Here is a 20,672-nt window from a genome sequence, read left to right on the forward strand (position 1 = left end):
AGTTTGGAATGCCACACTGCCCCATCAGCTGCCTTGGTTTTGTAAGAACATGTTTAAAAGGGGGAGCCTATTGTTGCCGCCCCTGTTCTGAGAAACTCTCCCAGTGGACAAGCTCTGAACACCGTGGCAGGATGTGAGGTAAGGTGGGGCTGGATGGCTGGGAGCATTAGGAGGAAAACCAGCCTCAGAGGTTGTAGGTGTCCAACTGTGTCCTGGGGACTAACACGTCTGACCTGGAATCAGAGCCTGATTCTTGGACATTTACATTACATGGTTACTATAGCTACTGAAACCCTGCCTACAAGACCCACCAATGTAAGTTTGTCTACTAGGTCCTTTTAAAGAAAAAATAAATAAAAAGGGTTGATGAGATAGGTTAAGCCTAACTGGAGAAATTTTCTGCCATTTCTGGCAGAAAACTCATAAAACCAAGCGTTTTAAGAACTCATAAAACCAAACATTTTAAATGTGACCTCAAAGCCAAAATCTTGCTAATCTGCATTCTATTATACCAGCAATATGACCTTGAGCAAAGAACTTGATCTCTCTAAGTCTCAGTATCTTTGACCATAAAATGGGGATAAGAAGAGTCCCTATTTTATAGGATTGATGAAAGGATTAAAAGAGTAATGTCTTCAAAGCATAGAAGCATCATACCTAGGACATAACTAGCTCAGAACTCAAATATTATTCGTTATGATTAGTACTATGATTATTATAATCATTATTGTTTTGATATTGTTCTTTGAGCTAAATTCTGTAATTTTTGTTTCTAGGATTAAACGGAAATCAGAATTAATATTTATGGATTTTTTTTATTCAGGGATTCTTTTCCAAAGGATGTTGCATCTCATCAAAAGCATTCTTCATAAAAAGAAAAAAAAAACTGTTGGAATGTATGTGATAGTTTTATGTTTACTGCAGTTATTTAGTGGAATTCCAATATTATTCAGCATGTTTTATGCTTACAGAATTATTTAGGGTATAATCAAGAATACCATAATACTGTCTTCATACATGGGCACTGTTTTAAAAACTAGGCATAATTAGCAGGAAGATATTCATAGTGTAGGTCTGACATTATTATGACTTCAATATAAATTCCACGAGGTGGAGAAGACCCAAGAAAGAAGGCTACAGATTTATCATGGTATGATGCATTTGCAATATGGGTTGTACTTATCTTTTTATTTGCCACAGACAATGTAAATTAGGAACATCTGAACGAAGATTCAAATAACTTAGCATCTGTAGCCCACTATAAAATATGCTGTTCTGATGCCTAGAGTAGAAACAGAAATTTACTATTTTCTTACTCTACTGATATGATGATTTGGTTTTGGGTCCCAGAGGTAGCCTCCTACCAGTGATGAACAGGGAGACATCCTGAAGGAAAGGTAGGGAAATGGCAGTGGATCACTTATCATTATTTCCTCCTCTTCTCTCTTTAGTGTTTTAAAGAAATTTTGCTCTTTGGTCAAGATGTTATCGATGAATAAAACCCTTTGAGGGGGTGAAGTTTGGGGTAACAATGTCTTTAACCCATTTTCCATCTCAATGTTATTTATTCTATTGGTAAAATTATAAGATTTAAGAAAGGTAAATGAGCTATTGAACATTTAAGTTCATATAAATATGTGCGAATTTGGGGGTGGCCTTAATGGCTCTAAATATTTCTGGTTGGATAACTTTCCCAGCATGTATGAAGAACTCCATGGTGTTCAGGGCATGAAATTAATCACGAGGGCAATAGACAAAGGGCAGAGGGCCTGCCACAAGCTGGGACCTCATCATGGGATTTTCATGTTTGCTCTTCCCCCAAACCTTATTATCCTCATTTAACAGATGAGGAACCTGAGGCTCCGAGATTTCTCTATGAATACGCTAGGTCACTTGAGTCACAAGTCAGACTTTACAAAGCTTTCGTTTTGTAAAAACTAAAATATCATAATTTGGTGGAGGGTAAAGCTGTGGACATATAGCAGAGTAGTGGGCCTTTGCCCCTTGAATGCACTGGGAAATCCTAGACTGCTGTGAGCCTGGGAGCAAATCTTAGCTGTGAAACTGCCATGATGAGGACACGGGTGGCCAGAGAGTTTTGAGGGAGAGAGTAGAGGCAGGAGAGAGAACGAGAAGGGGTTGTGTCTCATCGTGGCGCTTAACTCTGCTCAGCTTTCGGGCATGACAATGAGGAAGAGCAAGGGAAGATGTGTGTCCTTCATTCACTCTGAATGGCTGGGTGCGTTTTTTTTAAATTAATTTTTATAGGAGTATAGTTGCTTTACAATGTTGTGTTAGTTTCTGCTGTACAGCAAAGTGAACCAGCTATACGTATACATATATCCCCTCTTTTTTGGGTTTCCTTCCCATTTAGGTCACCACAGAGAACGGAGTAGAGTTCCCTGTGCTATACAGTAGGTTCTCATTAGTTATTTGCTTTATACATAGTAGTGTATATATGTCAATCCCAATCTCCCAATTCATCCCACCTTCCCTTCCCCGCCTTGGCATCCATATGTTGTTCTCTACCCCTGTGTCTCTATTTCTGCTTTGCAAATAAGTTCATCTGTATCATTTTTCTGGATTCCACATATAAGCAATATCATACTATAGTTGTTTTTCTCTTTCTGACTTACTTCGCTCTGTATGACAGTCTCTAAGTCCATCCACGTACCTGCAAATGGCACAATTTCATTACTTTTTATGGCTGAGTAATATTCCATTGTATATATTTGCCACATCTTCTTTATCCATTCATCTGTCGATGGACATTTAGGTTGCTTCCGTGTCCTGGCTATTGTAAATAGTGCTGCAGTGAACATTGGGGTGCGTGTGTCTTTTTGAATTGTGGCTGGGTGCATTTCTGAAGGGTTCTCAAGTTTTCTCATTAGACGATAATTTGGAAAGTTTGTGTAAAAGTGGCAGACTCTCTGAGAGGGCTCCTCAGTCTTGTCTAACCTGCAGTCTAACTGAGGCATTTTTCCCACTGGGGATAAGAGGGGCTTCTCTGTGTGGTACCCATTTAGCAACAAACAACAGCTGGGTAGTTTTGATCCAGTTATAGCTACTAATTTGCAAGTTGTTCTAAGCAGATCTGAGCTATCCCACAACTTTCTCTGAGCTGTGTGCCTTGAGTTCAGAAAGTGGAAACATGATGTGCCTCTGCCTCCCAGGCTACCATGAGAGCCTCAGCTTAATGCGGAACTGATTTCATTCTTTGAGCAGTAATAGCACAGCGAGCACTTCAAAAAGACCAATCCATCTCCTCTCCATAAAACGTTAATACCCTTCACTGTACCAAAAAAAAAACCTCCCAAAACAAAACAAAACAAAAAACCCAACAGGCTTTCACCCTTTGCATGGCAAACACCAACTGAAAAAAGCAAACAGGATCAAGAACATTTGAGTATCTTCTTTTGCAATCCATCCGTTATCCATTATCCCATATTGTAAAAATTGGAGAAAATACATCCTCTCTGTGGCTTGCTGTAAGCTTGAGCTTTGCTTATTCATGGGGAGGGGAGAGGGACAGCATTCTCCGTGGAATAACCCCCAGCCCTCTCCAGGAGGCTGGCTGTGTGGGGCTCCTGCTCCTAGGTGTTGGCTTGTGTGACTTCACATCAAAGCCACCTTCCTCAATTGGAATTGGGACCAGGGATCCGGGCAAGGAAATTCAGTCCTCAAGATGCACAGGAACATGAACTACTGAAGAGCCCGTGGCTCTGTCATCCTGGCCCACCTAAACCCCGTTGGGAGATAACACCATGGAGTTCTTGGTTTCTCTTTGCCCTCATCAAATTTCCATACTGTCCAGAGTCAGTCTGATGCTTGGAGCACACAGTCACTTTCAGGGAGAGGTGTTTTTGGTGGAGAGTGGGGACAGGAGGAAACTAGTAAACAGTTTCCTTAGTTGCATCACGTTTCCACCTATATTCAGGACTAGGGATCAGCCATTGGCTTGGAATACCAAGTAGTTATTTTTCTACACAGAAATGGCATGAGAAATATTTAACACATTGCATCGAGTATCAGTTTTAGAGAGTTTGTCACCCCTTAGTTTTTAATGACTGGTTGTGGTTAAGAACTTGGACTCTGGACCAAGATTCTCTATTCAAATTCTAGCTTTGCCCCAAACCAGCACCATCACCTTAGACAAGTTACTTAAATTCTCCGGGTCTCTATTTTCCCATCTGTAAAATGGGGTTAGTAATAGAACCTACCTCAAAGTATCCAGACCACCATCTGGTAAATACTCAGAATATGTTAGTTGGTGTTGTCTTATCACAGGTATTAGGAAGGTAATTCAATTTTATTTTGTGATTCCATTTTGTCAACATTATATAGGTAGCTTATTCTTCTTGCTGGAAAGTGATTGAAACAAACTCTCCTAGACTCAAAAGGTAAAATTTTTACAAAAACCAACTAGTGCTTTTTGAAGGGATTTTTTTCCCCATTGATAACGATAGCATCTATAAAATAAACATAATTCCTGACACATTTCTGAGTTAACTCTTATAGGGTATCATCATGGAAGAAATAAATATGCTGGTGTATTTCAACGGCCTGACAGATAAAAGTCACCTCTAGATTTGAATCACATAATATTTTCTTTCTGTTTAACAGGTCTATGTTTGTGAAGGTTGGTTGGTATATTACTCTTTGAAATGATACTCTATTTAATTGGGTTTCTAGGACCTTCTGCAAAAGAAAGTGGAATTCTAGATCATTTTAAAGTGAGAGCTATGAGACAGAGAAACTGAGGAGATCATGTTCTTGATGGATAATACAACAGTGTTATCAGGTCACATAAAATACCTTCGCACTATTATTCTTTTCCACTCTGAGGACTCTCAGAAAAATAACTAAGAGAAGCCGAGATGAGGACTAGGAGAAATAAGGAGCAGGATTATTACAAAATATGGAATTTAATGTTACTTTAGGGCTTTGGTTTTATCCTTTTATTGCAAAGGATATTCTGTTTTTCTCATAGTCAAGTAAAGGGACAGTACGAAACATATACATAGGTTTTGAAAGATCTGTGGAAAGGATGTTGTACGGTCTCACACAGGCTATTTGGTGTACAATGTGCCTGAGATTTGTAAATTCATATACAACAATTAATGAAATAACTAAAAATTTTTGAGCACCTACTATGGGCCAAGCCATTTAGTGCTCGTAAAATATCACATCATAAATATGCCATTGTTTTGATAGACTGTAAAGACATTGCTTTCTCTTTTCATCTTTACATCTCAAGTAACCTGCCTATGAATGCCCTTTGTGCCAAGGATGACTAGTAAGAAGGAGGATGTCTTCTCAGAACCTTGTTCCCCTCTCTTCTGGGCATGCTGCTAGATTATATCCTCCAGTCTCTTTGCATCTAGGTGGGGCCATATGATTAAATGCTGGCCAAGAAAAAGTGGTGGAAGTGATGCAGGCTACTTCTGCACTCTCTTGAGCTTCCTTTCTGTAGGCTGGATGGAGAAGATCCAGGGATGGATTCCAAGGCCATAGAATATGGAGAAGGTACTAGACAGGAGGAGTCTGGGTCCCACACTGGTGAGCAGAACTACCCTTACATTGGTCAGTTAGAGGCAGCTGTGGACGGAATTGGAACCTCTGACTTCGGTGTGGTCATGTTTTTCCAGTATTACCTCAAAGAGCAGGGGGACCGGGTCTATACGGTGAAGAAACTTGACCCTATGGGACAACAGACCTGCTCCACCCATCCCGTTCACTTCTCCCCAGATGACAAATATTCTCGACACCAAATCACCATCAATAAACGCTTCAAGGTGCTCATGACCCAGCAACCGCGCCCCATTCTCTGAGGATGTCTTAAAATTTCATGTCTCTTTTGCTGCCTGCTAGCCCTTAAGAGACTTTCTGAAACCAAGCTCTTCAATCTGTGAGCCCTGAAGCCTTCCTATGACCCTTGTTCTTTGGAATCCGGTCTCATCATTGCCTTTGATCATGCTTGTTGTGAGGCAATCGTAATAGCATCCTTTTTAAAGGGAAGAAGTTTAAATCTTCTTTTCATACTTTGAATCACTGCCAGGTTATTAAAATGATTTGAAAGAATAAAAGTACTACCCTTACACCTCATCCTGTAACGTGAACAGAAAACACTCTTGTTGAACTAAGCTCACTGAAATTTTGGAGTTGTTTGTTATACAAGCTAACATTGCTTACCCTGACTAAAACAGTATGAATGCTTCTTTACTAACATAGAAATGACTCAAAATAGTAAGAGTAGCTAATATCTGTTCAATATTAACTAAATGCAAGGACTGAAGCTTAGAGAGGATAAGTTACTAGACCAAGGTCATGAGCTAATGAGTGACAGAACCAGCATTGAAAGCAGGGCAGAATGACCTTGAAGTCATGCACTTAACCATTTTGTTTTGATATTTTCCTATGAAATATAACATTTATTATAACTGTTTTTGTATTAGAGAAGTAAATCATGGGGTGAAGTTTGCTTCAACTGTTTTTGCTCTAATCATCATAAAATAATCTTGTGATAAGTAGCTATAAGTAACTATAATTTTCATAGCTGAAAATCTCTGTCCTTAGGTCACCGGGTACTCATTTCAGCACTTGAAACAATGTAAATAGATAGGTATCATCTTTACGGTTTTCTTCCCCAGCTGGGCCAGGATACTTCAACTGAGACATAACACAACAGGTCCACCCACTTTTCTGTTTTTGATTTGGCAGGATTACTTTTTATTCCCATTAGTTCCACATCACCCATGTTACTCTGTGCATTCCAACGGTCAAAGGAGTATGGCCTGTGAGTCCCAATGGCCACAATCCTAGTGGTGATGGTGGAGGTGGTCCGTGTGAGTTTGGGTGGGCGGGGGCTAGGAGAAATGCCAGATAAGTGGCAAGATGGGTCTGGTAACCCACTACATTTTTGTTCCATGGGAATCCATTCTTTGTATTTCTTGTTTGCTGGAGCATCCTGAAGAACATTATTTTTCTATCTCCTAAGTAAAATGTACACACTCAAACTTCATTGACCTTAAGGAATTTTAAGTATGACTATATGGGTTCCTTGTAGAAGAACCACTTTTAAAGTGTAAAAAAAAAAAAAAAAAAAAAAAAAAGGTTTTTTTTAAACCTAAATTAGAAACAAAAAGATCTGAAAACTCTGGAACCTATACATATAGAAATAGTTTTTTGGGGGCCATATGTTCCTCTTTGTAATACAAATGTGTCGAAAGAGCAAATATCTGCAAAAATCAACTACAAAGAATACCATGTGAGTTAATGCATATCAAGCCATTCAGTCACGAAAAAAATTTGGAGTAACCAGCAGTGGGTCCGTCCAGACTCACTCTCTGCAGTGGTGATAAAATCCCAGATGCTGTGCCAGCCGCGTGTGGAGGCTCCAGGTCGGAGGCACCCCTGGGATGTGTGTGCCTGGGGAGAGAGCAAGACCAGCTCAGCCTCGTCATTTGAAAGCTTTGAACAGTCTGTTTGGAATGCTAATGGGTTGTGCTTTCTGCTGGTAGAGAAGGATGATTTTTTCTGCAAAGCATTAAATCATCCCCCACCCCCAGGTCTTTCCAGTAGTAGTGCTATCAAATTCTATCAAACAACTCTCTCTGAACTGATTTTTACATTCAACTTTGGAGAAGATACGCCGCAATCCAGAGGGACATAAGAAAGGCGGAATAAGGAAAGCAGGCCAAGTGAAAAAGGGGTAAAATGGGAAGGTCCTCAAAGGGTTCCTGGAGAAGAGGAAGGGGGAGAGAGGGGTGAGCGGGGGAGGGAATGTGGACCTAGTTACTGTGCACGTTGTCTGTGCAAGGCTGAAACCTGGAGCTCCTGAACACGTAATGGACCTTTGCCTAATCATATGGCAATGTCAATATTAGATGTGGTTTTGACTCCAGTTATAATATATTAATTTACAGAGAGGACACATCGCAAACAGGGAGGACTGGTTTTTTTTTTTTTTTTTAGCTTTTTTTTTTTAACAGCTTTATTGGAGTATAATTGCTTAGAATCTGTCATACAGAGTGAAGTAAGTCAGAAAGAGAAAAACAAATACAGTATGCTAACACATATATATGGAATCTAAGGAAAAAAAAAAAAAAAGGTCATGAAGAACCTAGTGGTAAGATGGGAATAAAGACACAGACCTACTGGAGAATGGAGAGCTGGTTTTTAATCTGACAGACCGTCGAAGGGAATTGTGTTAACTAGCAATTTCACACATCTTTAGCTGAATGATAAATGGTGGAAAATGATGTTGTGCCTGAAGCAGAATGAGATCCTCCAGGGCCTCCCACACCACTGAGGGGCAGATAAGTTTATTCCATGTAACGCAGTGAGCGTAACGTTTTGCGTTCCTATCTTTGGAAACTAATGACCCATATGTATAACGTCTATATGGTAACTGGACTTAATTTTATTAACCAGGACATTTCATTTCTAATAAGGATGTGAATAGTTTATACTCAATGAACTCTGAGTTTCTCTAATTCATATTCCTTCTCGTCTTGAAGTGGAGCTTTTCAGGGTACTTAGCTGTGGTCTCTGGGGTTGAAGCTGAGGCTCATTTGCTGGGGACCAGAGAGGAAAATTGCATTTAAGGCTTCCCACGGTGCATTGTGCATCCTCATATTCCAGTCAGGCTCTTTCCTTAGGAAGCCTGTGGTAATCATATTCAGGTTTCTGCTCTTACCTGATGTGCTCCTGTTCAGTCCTACGGAACTCGCCTTGAATTTGTTTCCAACTTTAGTTTCTCTTAATCGTGCAACTTTTTTTTCCCCGCCCCAGCCGTTGAAACTTTCGTTGCCTTCATGGTTCCATCAACAGGACTGTCGAGTTAAGAGCAAACTCACCTCTTTGAAAATTATTGTATTGATTGACAACATCGGCCTTGCTTGAGAACAACATAAGGCCAACCGTAAGCGAGCACACCCAGGTCACCTGGCAGTGTGTCCAGAAGTTGCAACCATGACTACGAAAAACAGGGAGAACTTTCCTCGTACGCCTCTCTCCTTTCCAACTGAAGCTAGAAGAAAACTGACAATCGAGTATCTCCTAACTGCTGATTCCTAAAAGGCGGGTACCATACCAGACCTGACTGGTGTACAGAACAATTCTCAACCATATGCCCCTGGTTTGGAAAATCTCTGGCTCCTACAGTGTCTATCAGACTTGGCACCAAGCTGCTATCACACAACTGAAACATTTTATTTTTCATGACAATTTTATATCACTTCCAGACTTTAAAACTTTTTCCATTTTATTGAAAATTCTTGGTTTACTTGTTGGCAGATCAAACGCTGTTCTTAAGTGCACATATTTAAAAATTAACTGTCCTTTAACTCCAGCGAACAAACCTGGTTAGAAAGCTTTTTTACCCCAACACGAACTCCTTTAATTTCTTCCTCAATTCCTATGAACTAAGGAAATAATTTAATTCCCGGGACCTGTGGATTGAGTGTCTCTCTACATATGGTATACAGGATGTGTGCCTGACTGCCTTCTGAGGCAATAATTTTTAGTCTTGGTTGCTAGTAAATTTTGTGTGATCCCTAGCCTTTGTTAGCACACTGATTTAAATTGCATCTTTAAATTGGAATATATTTATTTTATCTCATGAGAAAGGTGGGTCATATCTAGACTACCGTCGAGGTGGTGCTGGGTCACTTGGGTCCGGGCACACCAGTTTCCCTCTCTCCTGGACTCTGGATTGGACAGACTGACTACTCTGAGGGTCCACCGTGACGCCTTTGGTTGAAAAGCTGGCTCTGCCATTTACTAGCTCTGTGACCTTTGAAAATTTACTTAACCTTTCTGAGCCTCAGTTTCATATCATAGTTTGTAAAGTGGGGATGAAACTAGTACCTAATTGTAAGGTTGTCCAGACTATTAATTGAATTATTTCACTTAAAAAACCTAGAACAGTGTCTCAGAAAATGTTAACAATTATTAAGTGGGACCACATCTAAAAGATCGTCTTCAAGGTGTTGTCCTTATTAAAAAATTAGTTCTTGTAGTCAGACAAGAGGGGAAAAGGACTCTCATTACATCGCCTCCTCTGAAGTGAGATTCTGATATTCTATAAACCACTGCAGTTCTGCTCTATTAATTTGCTCCTTGGGCCTTTCCATTATTAGTGTTAGTTTTGGCATTTTCCAATCTTCCTATATCTGTGGGACTGTAAAGCCTGTCTGTTTTCTCAGGACACAAATTGCTAAACCATAGTCACAGTATCAGCAGTGGATACTTTTGAAGAGTCCTCTTAACCCCTGTGCTATCTATGGCTCCCTGGGAACTGCCTCTCAGCTCCACAAGGTGGGTGCTTGGCAGTCCCATATTTATATGCTGTTACCTGTCTCTTTAGTCACGGCTGTCAGGATACCTGTCCTGAAATGAACCAATCACATTCTTTCTCCCAATAATTTGGCTTTGGGCCTGAGACCTCTAGTTGCTGCATGTGGCTGGTACTCTCATATGGAAATCTGGAAGCTGTAGGGCTGTCATGTTGGGCCATTGGTGCAGAGAAGTACAGAAAGCCTGTCTGCAGCCAGAGAAAAGAATGGAGCAGATGAGAGAAGCCAAGATATGATTCAGAGAGATTTAAAGGGAGCTGACCTATAGGATTCCTGGGGGCTTGGCAGACCCAGCTGCATTCTTGCCCTTCAATTTCATGAAGAATTCTCTGCCTACATAATTCTCTGTTTTTACTTAAGGTACCTGAGTAGCAACCTTAAAGACTCTTGGTTCCGTGATGATTTGACATGAAGTTCATAAGTCCATTGCCATCCACCCGCGGGCCCCCATCACTCACCTATGACCTCTGTCGTTCTATTGTTATTTGTTTTTTGTGCAGCAGAACTTGGTATCCATGTGTTTTTCAAACAGTTAATTTTTTTTAAGCTCTTGGAACACAGAACATTTCTGGTTTAGTTATGTAAATTTGGAACAGTCTAATTTTATAATTGTGCTGAAAGTTTGACATGATTGTTAATTAAATCCATTTATTTCTAACCCAGTTTTAATTTTAAAGGTGCCTAAAGAATATTTGTAATAGTTAGTGCTAACTCGTGTTTAAGAAAGAAACTGTGTAATGCTTCCGGTATCAGTGGAAGTTGAGTCTCAGAGCAGAAACATCCCCACTTTGGTCCAGCCCAGGACTTGGTGCCGGAGGGTGGCCCTCAGCAGAGCTTCCCAAAGTGTATTCCTTGTTTTCAGTTATGTTAACGAGAGTAATGAATTAAGGGGTTCCACGTACACATATGCTGTGAAATACTGACATTTAAACACAGTTCAGTTCCTTATTAAAGGTTTATGAAAAGATTTTATACAGTGCTACCCATTGTGATTCTCCAATTGGTGTATAGTTGCAGTCATTCTTAAAGTATTTGACCATGGAATCCTTCTTCTGTAGAGAACATCTTTTGAGACAAGTGTTCCATGGAACATATTTTGGATGTATTGTCCTAAGGGAAGTATTTGGGGAAAGTTGGTGTTGCCTGGCATGGTGTGGCTTGCCCTGCTTTCTTATTGCTTACATACAGTTCTTTCATTTATAAACGATGCCCAAATCCCTTTGGAAATATAGGGTTTGTTTTTTTTTTTAACAATACCAGATTTTAGGTGACATTGGCACAAATGAAAAAACAGTACGAATGGCACATAGACTATCCCGACTAGATTACAAAACCCTTGAAGTGAAGTGTCTTATTCATCTTGGGATCTCTCTGACAGGGCCAGTTCTTGCCAATCATATTGGTTGAATTGAATTATTAATTTGCTGAAGAGATAGAATTAAATGTTATTTTTTCAACAGTTAGGAAACTGCACATCTCTTTTTCCACAATAGCCTCCTTTAAAACATTTATTTTAATGTATCAATGCTATAACTGAACTGGCTACCTCACGTGGCACCATTTTAACTCTTGGGGATAAATTGCCAGCAAGTGCTTTACTCTTTTACAAGTTTCTTTCAAATTTAGTGAAATATCTGTTGTACTTTTGCTAAAGGAAAGAATGGTAAATCTTTATTAGTTGGGGAAATCAAAATTTTGTTCAGGCCTTAAGTAACAGATCATCAGTATGATAATTTAATAAAAGTATAAGAGAATGTGATGGAGAACAGTTCACTGTAAGATTCTGTTGTTCTTATATCATTAATGGAATTGACTCTGGCAGTATGAAAACAAGCTGGGCAAAGTTAAGATGCTTTAGATTACATGACTATTCATACTTATAATGCATATAACATACGCACTGCATTTTAATTTATGAGCTTAAGGGAACAGTGATTAAGTAGGAGAGAGAAGAGCTTTTTAAACACCTCCTGGGGAGTGATTTCTATTCTTTGCTGTCACATCTCCAATTATTCTTTCTCTTCAAATACTTATTCTCTTTCTTTGAGTTTTCCTGGTACAGGTGGCTGCCATTTGTAGAGCTATCAATTTTGCTGCCCCCTTTTAAGGCCCCTTTTAAGGCTGCCCCCTTTTATTATTTATGCCAGTTCCTGCTTATCCTTCTTTTGATTCGTTTAGACAAGAACAGCTACAAAACATTTTAAACAGCTTGAGAAAAAGGTTAACTTTAGGGATCACATGTTATCATGCATAGCCTGCAAATAAAATGTTTAATCTGCTCCAGCACAACTCTCAGGGATTGTGACTTTAACATGCTTTTAATTTGAGCCACTCTTTTAGACGCCAGAAATGTGGGGATCAACGCCATCCTAGCAGTGTAATGCCAGCAAAGCTATCCCATGTAGTGGCCGAAAACATAAGCTCTGTTGGAGAAAAGTTTTTTTGTCTTTGAAAGACTGTGAAACTTGTGTCATCCGGAAGAGTTGCTTTCCTTCTGTTAATTGCTGCTGTATATTTCACTCTTCCAAATCATTTGGTTTAAAGTTTGTTATGTTAGAATTAATGGCAGGTTTTGTAGTCTGTTAAACCATAAATTACCACTCCTTGTCTTGGTACTGAAAGAGATTACTTAGCCATTCACAATTTTCCATGGGATGTTCTCCAGATGTGTGCCATCTGAAGTCTCCTGACGCCTCACTCCAGTGGACTAAGCTGGCCTCTTGTTGAGGAAACAAAGAACTGGAAAATATATACATCAATGTTAAAACATGCAGGTCCTCAGACAATGTTAAGATGCCTTCACACTTTCACTGAGTCCATTTGCGTTTCCTAACAATGCCCCTACTGTGGCGGGCAAGTGCCACGGCTGTACTTACTCTCCTTTATGTATAATTTTATGCTAATCCCTGAATTGTTCAAGGAGCCTTTAACAGTCAGCTGCCTTTCGCTGTCTTTTGGGGTATCAAATGATGTTACAACTTGGAAATCCCATAGACGTGGGCAATTGTGTCTTTAAACAATTCTGGCCCATTGGGTTTTCTAATATATTATGTGTTAAGGGCATGGTTCTCTCCAGTCCATCCTGAAATGCTGCGGGGGATTCTCTATTTCAAAGTGGCCCAAAGGAGATAGCCATTAAGACAACGTTACCTCTAATCCAATTTCCCATAATCTCAAACGCTATGCAAAAGCAAATGTTGAACCTGTCGCTGAAGCCAGTCTTTTGAATACCAAACCAAGACCCATAATGTATTATCTTAACTATTTTGGGGAGAAGCTGATTGTTTGCAAAATATCTTTGGGTTGCCATTAGTTAGCGTTTAATCCTTTAGAAATATTCAGCACGCAGGCCTATTCAAGCCAGCGAGTCTGGGCTCCTCCAGCCCTTCGGTGCGGCCTGTGCGATTGCTTGTGTACTTAGCCCCCACTTATTTTGTTCAGGTTCACGATCAGGCGAGACAGCGCTGTCAATTCAAAAAGACATTCTTTTTTCAAACTATTGATCTCCGTTGCTCTTGCAAATCCTTTAGTATTGGCTCTCAGGATTACTATAATGCTATAATCATTCTGTTAAGGATTCAGATTTGTGGTGGGCTAAAAGATGGGAACATCAAAAGGACTGAAATGCCCTTGAAGCAATCAATTTTTGTTCATCAAATACAAATGCTGAGAGGCTGCTTTTGGCTAATAATTTATAACTGAATTAATGACACATGGCTTCCTTCGGTCTTTTTTCCTTGAATTGTTCCCTACACCCCCCTACCTCTTAAATGATCTGATTTTATATTCTGGCAAGTGAATTTGAATTGCATCGTGTTCTAAACAAGAAGAATGCTTTGGGAAGTAAAAAGCTTGCTTCACTTGCTTTCAAACTGCTAAGGCAGTAGAAATTTTTTCTCTTTCTTTGGGCTGTAAAAGAAGGTAAATCCGAACACGGTATCTATTCTACTTCCTCTGGCAGATAAACATGCATGTGTGGTTTATGTGTGGGTAACATCCTGGCAGAAGCCTCGATCAGCAAAATAATTTCTGTTAAAATCACAAATGGCCTGCTGTGTCTCAATCACTTTTATACCAAACAGTTCCAACAAACAAAAGTTTATTAATAATAAGATAATGATGTTATAGGACAGGATTTTTCTTTTGTATTGATAAACATGTTACAGATCTCTGTTAACATAATGATTAAAACCACTAAGCATTTTAAAACTTCTGAAGGCATTAAGTTATTTTCAATTGCATTCCTCACTTTTTTTATTTTTCAAAGTGAGAATGCTGATGTTTATATTTTGGACAGTGAGGAGATCTTGCGATGGGAGCCCTGGATGTCTGTACGCTTCTCATGTGTCCAGTGAGCTTCACAGTGAATCATGAAGACACCTAAGGAGAAAGTTCTAAATGTGATGTGAGCCCAGTTGAACAGCAGAATGTAGAAGAGCTGCAGAAACCCAACAAAACTTTTGAATTTGGTCTCCACCCAGGTAGAAATTTTGATTACTTAGCTAGAAACAGTTGAAAATTTCCTTTACTCAGTCACCTATAAGACAGTAAAAGTTAATAGTGTGGAAAAAATGGGGGAGGAGTAAAATGGTTGAGAAAAAACATGTTTCTTGAATATATTAGAAGCATTTATGTACCCGTAAAAGCAGAGTCCCTAATCATGTGCAATATCTGTTTAATTTTGTTAACAGTTCATTTTGTAAGCTCAGTTTGAGTTACTATCACATTCGAAAATAATGCAACCTTTTTTTTTTTGTCTGCAATGAAGACGTTTACTAACTCACAACATCTCTTACCCCATTTCGTTCCCATTTTGGTTCAAATAACTGGCAACAAATACATCACGAATGCCTCCTCTACCATCTCTGAGGGGCCAGTGCCCAGCATCGAGCCTGGCATATGGTACACACTCAGAAAACATGTGTTGAAAGAATGAAAGCCATATTTTGTGTATGTTTTTGGTGTAAATTAAAACATTGCAAGATTTTGAGTCAAATTAATATTTTAGACTTCTTGGTCAATACAGATTCAAGAAGAGAATCATCTCTAAATGTTCTGAAAATGTTGTTCTTATAAGAGGAGGTGAAAATGCATAGAAATACTGTTATATCACCTTGTCTTTGGGCGAGAAGGAAAGTGAAAGCTGGGGAGCGTCCTCTGGAACACTGTGTATATGTGTGGGACCCCAAGTAATGCTTTTCAGACCTTAATAAAAATCATTTTGCATGTGGATAGCATTTTTAACTTTCCAAAGTTTGTGACCCTGTGTTAACTTCTATTTTCACAGCAACCTGTGAGGGAGATAGGGCAGATTTGACATATAATCACCTCCCCCCTCCTTTTTTTTTTTAAACAGAGGAGAGGATTCTGTTCCATAGACGTCAGAAACCTTGACTGTAGTCACACAGTCAGTTGAGGCAAAGCTGGAGCTGAAACCCAGGGGCCCTGACTCCCAACATTGGATTTTCCCCCCTTATGCCATACTCACAGTCTTCGGGCTCCAGCAAAAGTATTCTTCTCACCTTTTTTTCACTTCATTATGCATTTACATTCCATTAAATATTATACATGTGGTAACAGAAATTGTGGATGTACATCTGGTATAAAAGGAAATTTTGGTGAAAATGGGTTTCAATAGTTATACTTTGATGGTTACTTTGGGGATTCCAACATAAAAATAGATGTATTTTTACTTAAAGAATAGCTCTTAAGATCTCCTGTTCTCTTCCATATTCCAGTTGAAAGCTATCCTGAGGAAATAACAATATAATTTTCACCAAAGTGTAAATAATGTTTTCCTCGGGGACATAGGCCTTTTGATGAGAGACAAACTATAACCCACAGAAATAAAGCTGCAACGGAGGAACTTATCAACAAGGGAGGTCCTTTTAGGCAGCAATGTCCCTGAAATCTTACCAGTCTTTACTGTTAATCTTACGTGCTCCTGCCAATTTCACATCCTTTTAAAGACTGATCTCAGTGGTACAGTGTCGAAATACACATCTCATTGTCTGAGTCAAAATCCACTTCCAGAGATGTCTAATTTAACACTGATAGTTGTACTAGGATTCTCTACAAGTTATTTTTGCAAAACTTTTGACATTTGCTTTTTTTTTTTTTTTAATTTCCCACTGTTTTTCACACTGTTGGGAGGAAGTCACATGTTAAGTTAGTTGCTTGCCCGAGTTTCTCAGTGTTGTCTACCTTAATCTCTGTAAACTCATATCTATCGGAGGTCACGGCAGAATGTTTGTTATCCCTCACGTCATGTGATATTTATCTAGCTGCAGTAGTAATACTATTGGTATTTGGAAATAAATACCAGCCCACTTGTTTTAAAAAACCCTGGCATTTATGCAGGTGTTGAGGGTAATGGAGAGCCTCCTATCTTGGAATAACTGAGTTATCATCTTTTAAACAGAGATTGTGTTTTCTACTAATGGCACTTAGGAGCTTACTACACGCAGGTGTGAGCATGGGGGGTGAGGAAAAGAGATACTCTGCCTGCTGTTGTGGGATCAGACAGAAAACTAAGTGGCAACAACATTTATAGATTAATCAGGAGAGATGTTTTTTCTTCCTTTAAAGCAAGAACCATTGCTTCCCAATTTGTCATTCACACAGTCCAAATACACGTGCAACCAGCCGGAACAGAAGAAAAATATACACAAGGGTCATAGAACTTTTAGCCACAAGAAGGAGTCTATTCTCTTTATATTTGTTTGTTTATATATTTTTAATATATTTCCCTGCAGTGGCAGCAGAGCACTGAGGGTGACTTTAAAGTGAAACATGGATTCACAAAATAGGAGCTGATGCGCTCATCCTAACACAATTCCAGAGAGTGGGTTGTGTTGGGAAAGAAACATTCACCCTGTAAACCACTGGATATCAAGCCCCATGTTCCAGGTCTGCTGGAACCTTGTGACTGGCCCCAGCATGCTACAAGCACCCTCTAGACTTAGTAATTTTAGCAGCACTGTAGTGTACATATAAATAGTAAATAAAATGTGATATGTTTTAAATGAAAATCTAAAGTGACCTAAATGGACCTGAACAATCTGTTAAACGCACAGACCTCGTGTACTTGGTTCATTTATGGCCAACGCCGTGTTGCTCTGTTGGCTGCGAGTATTTTGATTTAACGAGGGTGGGGAGGAGAGAGGAAGCAGAAAGCACTTTCTCTTTCCAAGTTTGAAGGCTTTTCTTTCCTTCCATAGTTGAAAACAGAATTCTGTTCAGGACAATAAAACCTTTTCTTCCCAGTATTGAAGCATTTGATATTGATTATTTTTTGCTGTCTCTTTCTCAGTGATAAGAGATTGGATTTTTCTGATTAATCCAGAGAGAGTTTAATAGCATTTCACTTCATGGAATCAGTGTGTTGGCTCTCTCAGGAGGGGAGAAACAGGAGTGTGTTCCGGACCTCAGGTCGTGGAATCGACTCTAAGTGTCAATGGGAAAGTGAAGAGGCCCGGAAGCTGTCCAGGATTGAAGAGCCTGACCTCAGCGAGGACTGGGGCATTTTCTAGGATAAGATGGCAACTCTGTCCGTTGAACTTGCCCGTGACTCCACCTTTGCCCTTTACTTTTCTAGCTGCTCTCTTTCCTGCTTCACCAATAACTCCTCTCACAATATATCTCTTGGGATCTTCAACAGTTGGCGAGGTACCATCCAGTGTGGTGCACATCTGGGGGTGTTTTTCCCTCTGCCAGAGGATTTGGTGGGCTGCAGGGCTCCAGATCTAACCAGGGCTGCCCAGGGTGGCAGGGTCACAGGGGATAAAGCAAGCAAGGCAGCTTCCACCAGGAAGAGTGGATGTGAAAGTGCGTCCTAATGTATAAACCTCTATAAGTGTATTATGTACTACATACCTACTTGTTATATACTATATAATATACATCCTATATAACTACATCTTATATAATATATCTTATATGTTTTTGAATGTAATCATTTAATTGTGCCTGGCACATAAAAGCTTTCAATACATGTTGCTGAAATTTGCAGAGGAGTCTATAGTAAGTCTATGAGTTTATCATGCTCATGGCCCTGTAAGAGCAAAGAGTACCTCACAGTAATTGGGGTGATAATACACACTTTCCCAGCTCTGTAGAATTGTCATAAGGCTCAGATCAGTTACTGTGTGTGAAAGCGAGAATTAGCACTACACACATCTAAGGAATTATTATTAGCTATGTGTTCAAAGCCAGATTTAGGAAAATTGTAAAAGAGGAAAAATCATACTTTGGGAAATGTGTGTCCGTGTTATTGGACATTTGTGTGTATGTTTTGGAAAACTTGTGTTTTGTAGGTGCCTGGACAGTATGAGTAGCACCATCTTCTCAATGTATTCCAATATATAAGCATATATCTCAGACTTAGTAATTTTAAGTCAATAGCTCAGAATAACTAATGTATTGGTTCCTTTAGAGTGAAATCCTTTATGCAGGCCAGAATAGAAAAAGACTAAATCCTGTGTCCACTGGAAAGAGTGAGGACTTCATAAAGATAAAAGGGTGGGCAAGATGGAGAGGAATAAAAAGAGGGCAGGGACACAGATAGCAGTTTTGAAGGAATCAGAGAGGGTTTGGGGGTAGCAGGTGGCTTCCTGTGTGGAGTCCATGGAGAGTAGCAGAAATGGGGAGAGAGGAGTTTTAAGATGTTCTATTGTGTAATATTATCCCTTCCCCACCTCCCACCTGATCCATATATCTTCTGTAGATATTAAATGAAAATTATATTTAAAAAAAATCAACACATCAGAGGATGGGCTCCAGGGCGACCCATATTATTTGAACTGTACCTTTAAAACACTTACTCTCTGAATAAAAAATATTTATTGAGCACCTACTGTATTCTAGGAACTATGTTTGATCCTTTCACATTATCTTGCAGGATTCAAACAGCAACACAGCAGAAGTGGGTATTATCTCCATTTTATAAATGAGGAAACTGAGGCTCAGAAAGAAAAACTGCCCACACTTGGTGTTCTCAAACTTTAGTTCTTCAAAATCACCTGGAGGACTCATTAAAACTCAGATTGCTGGGCCCTGACCCCAGAAGTTTCTGATTCAGTAGGTCTAGGGTGGAGCTGAAGAATTTGCAATTCTAATATGTTCCCAGGGGATGCTGGGCTACCATACCTTAACAATCATTGACTTAAGATCATTTCTTTTTAAAGCACAGCAGCCAGGATTTGAACAAGTTTGACCACAGAACTGGTTTCCTCCCCTTCAACGCCCATGCCTCTCCAGGCTAAGGTGGTGGCTCTCAACCTCAACTGTGAGTTAGAAGCACCTCGGGATGCCCAGGACACAGCTCAGGACTAAAACCTCTCAGGTATTTTCAATGGGCTGCTAAGGATAATACTCACTGTTATAAGGTAAGAAAGCGTGGAATACGGCTTAAATGTTCCTGGGGTCCCAGAGTCTCTGTGTGTGTGTGTGTCTGTGTGTGTGTGCATGTGTGTGCACATGTGTGCACACACACGTGCGTGTGTGCACGTGTGTGTTTACACATGTGTGTGAGGATCTACATGCATCCTCTCTAGAGAACCAAAGCCTGAAGAAGTTATGTTCTTACCTTATTTGCATTTTCTCCGGTGATCCAAACATGGAATAAGCACAGTCATTGGAAGCTGACCACCTGGGGCTAAATCCTCTTTAGGCCGCTTTGTAGCTGTGTAATCCAAGGCAAGTTCCTTTATTGGTGCTGATATGTTGTTTATGTGGAATGAATGTGATATAGTCCATAAAATACAAGCAGGGAGGACCCCCTTCCCTTATTGTGTTCCTTTAGAGAGAGATTGGTTTCGTGGCTTTATTTATTTATTTTATTATTGTTTTAAGCCACTACGTTTTTTTTTTTTTTATTTATTTATTTTCATTTGACTGCATCTGGTCTCTGTTGTGATGCGCGGGCTTCTCTCTAGTTGTGGCGTGTGGGTTTTCTCTCTCTAGTTGTGGCGCGTGGGCTCCAGAACACGTGGGCTCTGTAGTTGTGGCACGTGGGCTTAGTTGCCCCGCAGCATGTGGGATCTTAGTTCCCTGACCAGGGATCGAGCCCACGTCCCCTGCATTGGAAGGCGTATTCTTTACCACTGGACCACCAGGGAAGTCCCTTGGTTTGGCAGCTTTATATCTAAAACCAACATTTCCCAAAGTGTGGGAGTCTTACTGCTGGTGGCACAAGAGATGTTGTTTGTGCCCCAACATGGATGAAATAAAACTGAATCATATTATGAGACGATTTTTTCCTTTTCAAATTTTTTCAATTCTTCTGATTATATCAAAGGAAAGTTTCAGTGCTGT

General features: G+C 39.8%; 1 pseudogene across 1 annotated transcript in view; it reads left to right on the forward strand.

The window, feature by feature from the left end:
- Window positions 1–523: 523 nt before the first annotated feature.
- The window catches only part of LOC309667159 (H/ACA ribonucleoprotein complex subunit 3 pseudogene), a 142,686-nt pseudogene continuing 122,537 nt past the window's right edge, over window positions 524–20,672 (forward strand). The window contains exon 1 of the transcript XR_014268487.1: window positions 524–19,744. The product of XR_014268487.1 is annotated as an H/ACA ribonucleoprotein complex subunit 3 pseudogene (transcript). The remainder of the gene's footprint in view (window positions 19,745–20,672) is intronic.

The sequence above is a fragment of the Balaenoptera physalus genome (assembly GCF_965194825.1).
Source record: "Balaenoptera physalus genome assembly, chromosome: 9".
NCBI classification, from domain to species: Eukaryota; Metazoa; Chordata; class Mammalia; order Artiodactyla; family Balaenopteridae; genus Balaenoptera; species Balaenoptera physalus.